The sequence below is a fragment of the Colobus angolensis genome, unplaced genomic scaffold (genome assembly GCF_000951035.1).
Source record: "Colobus angolensis palliatus isolate OR3802 unplaced genomic scaffold, Cang.pa_1.0 Scaffold180, whole genome shotgun sequence".
Taxonomy (NCBI): Eukaryota; Metazoa; Chordata; class Mammalia; order Primates; family Cercopithecidae; genus Colobus; species Colobus angolensis.
In genome coordinates this window covers 3223649-3230645 of record NW_012114933.1, presented here as the reverse complement: position 1 = coordinate 3230645, position 6997 = coordinate 3223649, and positions in this window count along the sequence as shown.

Below are 6997 nucleotides of genomic sequence, written 5' to 3'. Positions count from 1 at the left end.
TGATGAATCTGACAATTATGTGTCTTGGGTTTGCTCTTCTCAAGGAGTATCTTTGTGGCGTTCTCTGTATTTCCTGAATTTGAATGTTGGCCTGCCTCACTAGGCTGGGGAAGTTGTCCCAGATAGTATCCTGCAGAGTGTTTTCCAACTCGGATAATATCCTGCAGAGTATTTTCTAACTTGGTTTCATTCTCCCCATCACTTTCAAGTACACCAATCTGATGTAGATTTGGTCTTTTCACATAGTCCCATATATCTTGGAGGCTTTGGTCATTTCTTTTTACACTTTTTTTCTCCAAACTTCTCTTCTCGCTTCATTTCATTCATTTGATCTTCAATCACTGATACCCTTTCTTCCACTTGATCAAATTGGCTACTGAAGCTTGTGCATGCATCACGTAGTTCTCGTGCCATGGGTTTCAGCTGCCTCAGGTCATTTGAGGAATTCTCTACACTGTTTATTCTAGCTAGCCATTCTTCTAATCTTTTTTCAAGGTTTTTGGCTTCTTTGCAATGGGTTTCAACATCCTTCTTTAGCTCAGAGAAGTTTGTTAGTACCGATAATCTGAAACCTTCCTCTTTCAACTCATCATAGTCAATCTGCGTCCAGCTTTGTTCTATTGCTGGTGAGGAGCTGCATTCCTTTGGAGGAGAAGAGGTGTTCTGATTTTTAGAATTTTCAGCTTTTCTGATCTGGCTTTTCCCCATCTTTGTGGTTTTATCTACCTTTGATCTTTGATGTTGATGACGTACAGATGGGGTTTTGGTGTGGCTGTCCTTCTGTTTGTTGGTTTTCCTTGTAATAGTCAGGACCCTCACCTGCAGGTCTGTTGGAGTTTGCTGGAGGTCTACTCCAAACCCTGTTTGCCTGGGTATCACCAGCAGAGGTTGCAGAACAGCAAATATTACAGAACGGCAAATGTTGCTGTCTGATCCTTCTCTGGAAGCTTTGTCTCAGAGGGGCACCCAGATGTATGAGGTGTCAGTTGGTCCCCAGTGGGAGGTGTCTCCCATTTAGGCTGCTTGGGGGTCAGGGACACACTTGAGGAGGCAGTCTGTGCATTCTCAGGTCTCAAACACCATACTGGGAGAAGCACTACTCTCTTCAAAGCTGTCAGACAGGGACATTTAAGTGGGCAGAAGTTTCTGCTGCCTTTGTTCAGTTATGCCCTGCCCCCAGAGGTGGAGTCTACAGAGGCAGGCAGGCCTCCTTGAGCTGCGGTGGGCTCCACCCAGTTCGAGCTTCCTGGTCGCTTTGTTTACTTACTCAAGCCTTACCAATGGTGGACGCCCCTCCCCCAGCCTCGCTGCCACCTTGCAGTTAGATTTCAGACTGCTGTGCTAGCAGTAAGTGAGGCTCTGTGGACATGGGACCCTCCGAGCCAGGCACGGGGTATAATCTCCTGGTGTACCATCTGCTAAGGCCATTGGAAAAGTGCAGTATTAGGGTGAGAGTGTCCCGACTTTCCAGGTACCATCTGTCATGGCTTCCCTTTGCTAAGAAAGGGAATTCCCTGACCCCTTACACTTCCCAGGTGAGGTGATGCCCCACCCTTCTCTGTGGGCTGCACCCACTGTCTGACAAGCCCCAGTGAGATGGACCTGGTACCTCAGTTGGAAATGCAGAAATCAGCCATCTTCTGCTTTGCTCACTCTGGGAGCTGCAGATTGGAGCTGTTCCTATTTGGCCATCTTGGAACCTTGACATTGGACCTCTTTCACTTGCTACTCTGCTCTGTTTTTCTTTAGAATCAGGGGCAAACACTGGACACCTGTTGGCCGTTTGAAAGTGACAAGCCCAGCTGCCAGACTAAAGACACGGGTGTAAGTCTTTCTGGGAAATGGGTCTGTAACAACCCCTGACCCTTCTGAGTTGGGAGCGTTGGTTTGCCTGGAACCAGTTCCCACTTTCTCTGCATTTTCTGAATTGAACTGAGGGCCAGTCAAGGGTGGAAAACAGTAGCCCTGAGCTCCCAGTACTGCCCAGTCAAGATCATGGTGCTGTGTGAAACCTTTGTTAAGCATCTGCCCAAATGCACTTTACCCCCACTTCTAGACTCATGCCTCCTGGGTCCAAACGTCTGTAGGGAAGACTTTCTTAAGACCCTCTCTTCCAGGATTTTCTCTACCCCTGGGACAAAAACCCTCTGGATTAGGAATCTAAAACAATTAGGATGGCAACTCTCAGATCCATGTTCCTGGTGTCATATGGCTTATTCTTATGTAGATGGGCAACAGTACAAATATACAGGGCATGTTCCCCATATTCAGCAACCGAGACAACACCCAGGACAATATAGTGTGTGCCAATGGTTACTGGAAGGCTTAGGCCATTTATCTTTCTGTCATCCCCACCTCACTGGGAACCATTTCACCTATCGTCTCTCTTGTTTGGGATCAGCAATCCTAACTGTGGAGCTCTTCCACTCGGGGTACTGCTCACACTGTGGGAGTTAAGTAATATAATAGACCATTGACTGGGAGATCAAAAGTCATATTCTTATGATGGAAAGTGGGGACAAAAGGCTAGTACATGAGATGCTATTTCAGCCTTGGCCCAACACCCCATTGCTCCCCACCTTAAAATTGCTATGTCTGTGTACAATCTTTAAGGAGTTTATCTTATTGGGGCAGTTTCATGCTCAGAAATATGCTAACTAGAGCCTCATTAACCAGCTAAGAATATGCCCCAGACTTAGAATCCACTTACAGGAACAAAACTGTTTCAGGCATGCTAGTAGGAAGCCAATAAACCCAGCAGCCTGGCCTCCTTTTTTGTGGCTAAGACGGGAGGGAAAAGAATGCAGTTGAAACTGCTATGTCAGTAAGCACAATTAAATCCGATAAGCAGGGTTCCATGGGTGATTGTGCACCCTGGAAAAAGGACACTAAAACAGTAGTGTCCACTGGGAATGACTAGGGGTGTAGGCATCCCTATGCTCTCCTTTAATATGGGAGACATTCCCTCCAAAGCAAAGTCACCCCTGAATTGTATTCTGAGTAATTGGAACCAATTTGATCCCAGACATTGAAGAAGAAGTGGTTCATATTTTTCTGCAGCACTGCCTGGCCACAATATGCTCTTCCAGGAGGAGAACAATGGCCACCTGAGGGAAGTATAAACTATAATACCATCCTCCAACTAGATCTATATTGTAAATGAGAAGGCAAGTGGAGCGAGGTACCATATATTCAGACCTTCTTCTCATTAACAGATAACAAACGATTGTGTAAGACATATAACCTGCACCCGACGGGGAGTCCTCAAAGTCTACTCCCATATCCACGCCACCCCACTTCTCCTTCTCCTACTAATGCTGATCCCTCTCTGGCCTCTATGGCCAAAAAGGGAACAAATAAAAGAGCCTCCAAAGAGCCAAGAGACCCCACGGGCCCTTGACTCTGTCCTCTTCAGGCTGTAGGAGAGGAATTTGGCCCAGCCTGAGCACATGTTCCCTTTTCCCTCTCTGATCTAAAACAAATTAATGCAGACTTACAGAAGTTCTCAGATGACCCTGATAGATACACAGATGTCCTACAAGGTCTGGGATAATCTTTTGACATTTACTGGAGAGATTTCATGTTATTGCTCGATCAGAACCTAACCTTTAATGAGAACAATTCTGCTTTAACAGCAGCCTGAGAGTTTGGGGTTACCTGGAGCCTCAGTCAAGTAAGTGATAGAAGGGTACCAGAAGAGAGAGAGTGGTTTCCTATGGGACAGCAAGCAGTTTCTAGTATGGATTCCCACTGGGATCCTGACTTGCATCATGGGGACTGGAGCTGCAAGCATTTACTGACCTGTATCGTAGAAGGGTTAAGAACTAGGAAAAAGTCCATGAATTAGTCAATGATGTCTACTATGACCCAAGGGAAGGAAGAAAACCATCCTGCCTTCCTCAAAAGGCTGAGGGAGGCTTTGAGAAATTATACTCCCTTGTCACCAGATTCCCTTGAAGGCCAGTTAATTTTAAAGGACACATTTATTACTCAGTCAGCTGCAGACATTAGGAAAAAGCTCCAAAAGTTAGCCTTGGGCACCAAGCAAAATTTGGAGACATTATTAAACCTGGCAACTTTGTGTTCTATAATAGGTACCAAGAGGAACAGACAAAAAAGGAAAAGCAGGATAAGAGAAAGGCCGTGGCCTTCATCAGGCCTTCAGTCAAGCAAACCTTGGTGGTTCAGAAAGGAGACAAAATGTAACAGGCCAATCGCCCAGCAGGGCTTGTTATCAGGGCGGTTTACAAAGACACTTTAAAAAAGATTGTCCAATGAGAAACAAGCCACCCCCTCATCCATGTCCACTATGTCAAGGTGATCACTGGAAGGCACTCTGCCCCAGAGGATGAAGGTTCTCTGGGCCAGAATCCCCCAACCAGATGATCCAGCAAAAGGACTGAGGGTGCCGGGAGCAAGTGCCAGCTCATGTCATCACCCTCACAGAGCCCTGGGTAAGTTTGACCATTGAGGGCCAGGAAATTGACTTTCCCCTGGACACTGGCATGGCCTTCTTGGTTCTACCCTTCAGCCCTGGATGGTTGTCCTCAAGGTCTGTTACCATCCAAGGGATCCTGGGACAACCTGTAACCAGGTGTTTCTCCCACCCCCTTAGCTGCAACTTGGAAACCTTACTTTTCTCTCATGTCTTTCTCGTCATGCCCAAGAATCCTACACCCTTACTGGGGAAGGACATGTTAGTCAAAGCAGGAGCTATCATCTATATGAATACAGGCAACAAAACACGTATCTGTTGTCCCCTACTTGAGGAATAAATCAATCCTGAAGTTTGGGCATTAGAACAATTCGATGGGCAAAGAATGCCTGTCTACTCCAAATCAAACTAAAAGACCCCATCTCTTTCCCTTACCAAAGACAATACCCCCTAAGACCCAAAGCTCAAAAGGGATTACAAGGTATCGTTAAACATTTAAAAGCCCAAGGCCTAGTAAGATGTTGTAACAGCCCCTGTAACACCTCAATTCTAGGGGTACAAAAACCAAATGGTCAATGCAGGTTAGTGCAGGACCTCAGGCTCATTAATGAGGCCATAATTTCTTTATACCGAACTGTACCTAACCCTTATACATTACTCTCTCAAACAACAGAAGAAGCAGAGTGGTTTACAGTCCTGGATCTTAAAAACCCCTTTTTCTGTATCCCTCTACACCCTGACTCTCAATTCCTGTTTGCCTTTGAGGATTCCTCAGATCAAACAACTCAGCTCACCTGAACAGTCTTGCCCCAAGTATTTAGAGATAGTCCTCACCTGTTTGGCCAAGCATTGGTCCAAGATTTAAGTAACTACTTGTACCCAGGTACCCTAATTCTTCAATATGTGGATAACTTACTTCTAGCTACCTGTTCAGAGACCCTGTGTCATCAGGCTACCCAAGACCTTTTAAACTTTCTAGCTGATCAAAGTTACAAAGTATCTAAATCAAAGGCCCAACTTTATTTACAGCAGGTCAAATACCTGGGGCTGTTTTTGGCTAAAGAAACCAGGGCCCTCAGCAAAGAATGTATCCAGCCTATACTGGCTTATCCTTGCCCTAAGACATTCAAACAGTTGCGAGATTTCTTGGAATAACTGGTTTTTGCTGACTATGGATCCCCAGATATGGCGAAACGGCCAGGCCACTTTACATTCTAATGAGAGAGACCCAAAAAGCGAACGCCCATTTGATAGAATGGGGATTAGAAGCAGAGGCAGCCTTCAGAACCCTAAAACAGGCCCTAACACAAGCCCCAGTTTTGAATCTACGTACGGGACAAAATTTCTCTTTATATGTCACAGAAAGAACGGGACTAGTCATTGGAGTCCTTACCCAGACTCGAGAGACTACCATACAGCCTGTAGCATATGTGAGTAAAGAAATTGATGTGGTCACAAAGGGTTGGCCTCACTGTCCATGGGTGGCCATTTTAGTATCAGAGGTCATCAAAATAATACAAGGGAGAGAACTCACTGTATGGACTACTCATGATGTAAACAGCATATTAACTGCTAAAGGAGGTTTGTGGCTGTCAGACAGTCACATACTTAGGCACCAGGCCTTTTTATTTGAGGGACCAGTGCTTCAGATGTGCAATTGTGCAGCTCTTTACTCGGCTACCTTTCTCCCAGAAAATGAAGGACCAATAGAACATGACGGTCAACAGGTCATAGCCCAAACTCTGAAAGAGGATCTTTCAGAGGTCCCCTTAACCAACCCTGACCTCAACCTATATAATGAGGGAAGTTCATTTGTAGAAAGGGGATTATGAAGGTCAGGATATGCCATAGTTAGTGATAAAGCAGTTATTTGAAAGTGAGCCCCTTCCCCCAAGGACCAGCACCCAGTTAGCAAAACTAGTGGAAGTTACCCAAGCTTTAGAGCTGGGAAAGGGAAAAAGAATAAATGTGTATACAGACAGCAAATATGCTTATCTAGTTACACATGCCCATGCTGCCGTATGGAAAGAAAGGGAGTTCTTAACCTCTGGAGGAACACCCAATAAATACCATAAATAAATTATGAAATTATTACAGGCAGTGCAAAAACCCAAGAAAGTGGCAGTCTTACACTGCCAAAGCCATCAAAAAGTAGAAGAAAAGGAGACAGAAGGAAATTACCGGGCAGAAGCTGAGGCCAAAGTCACCACAAGATGGGATCTTCCATTAGAAACACCTATAGAGGGATCCCTGGTATGGGATAACCTCCTTTGGGAGACCAGGTCCCAGTATCCCCTGCAGAAACAGAATGGGGACTTTCATGAGGACATAGTTTTCTCCCCTTGGGATGGCTAGCTACTGAGGAGGGAAAGGTGCTCATACCCTCAGCTAATCAATGGAAAAATGCTTCATCAAACGTTCCATATGGGTATTGAGAATAACCATCAAAAGGCCAAATCTCTGTTCACTGGACAAGATCTCCTTAAAGCTATCCAGCAGATAGTCAAGGACTGCAAAGTATACAGTAAATATAAGGAATAACCCCTTAGTCCATCCTGAAGC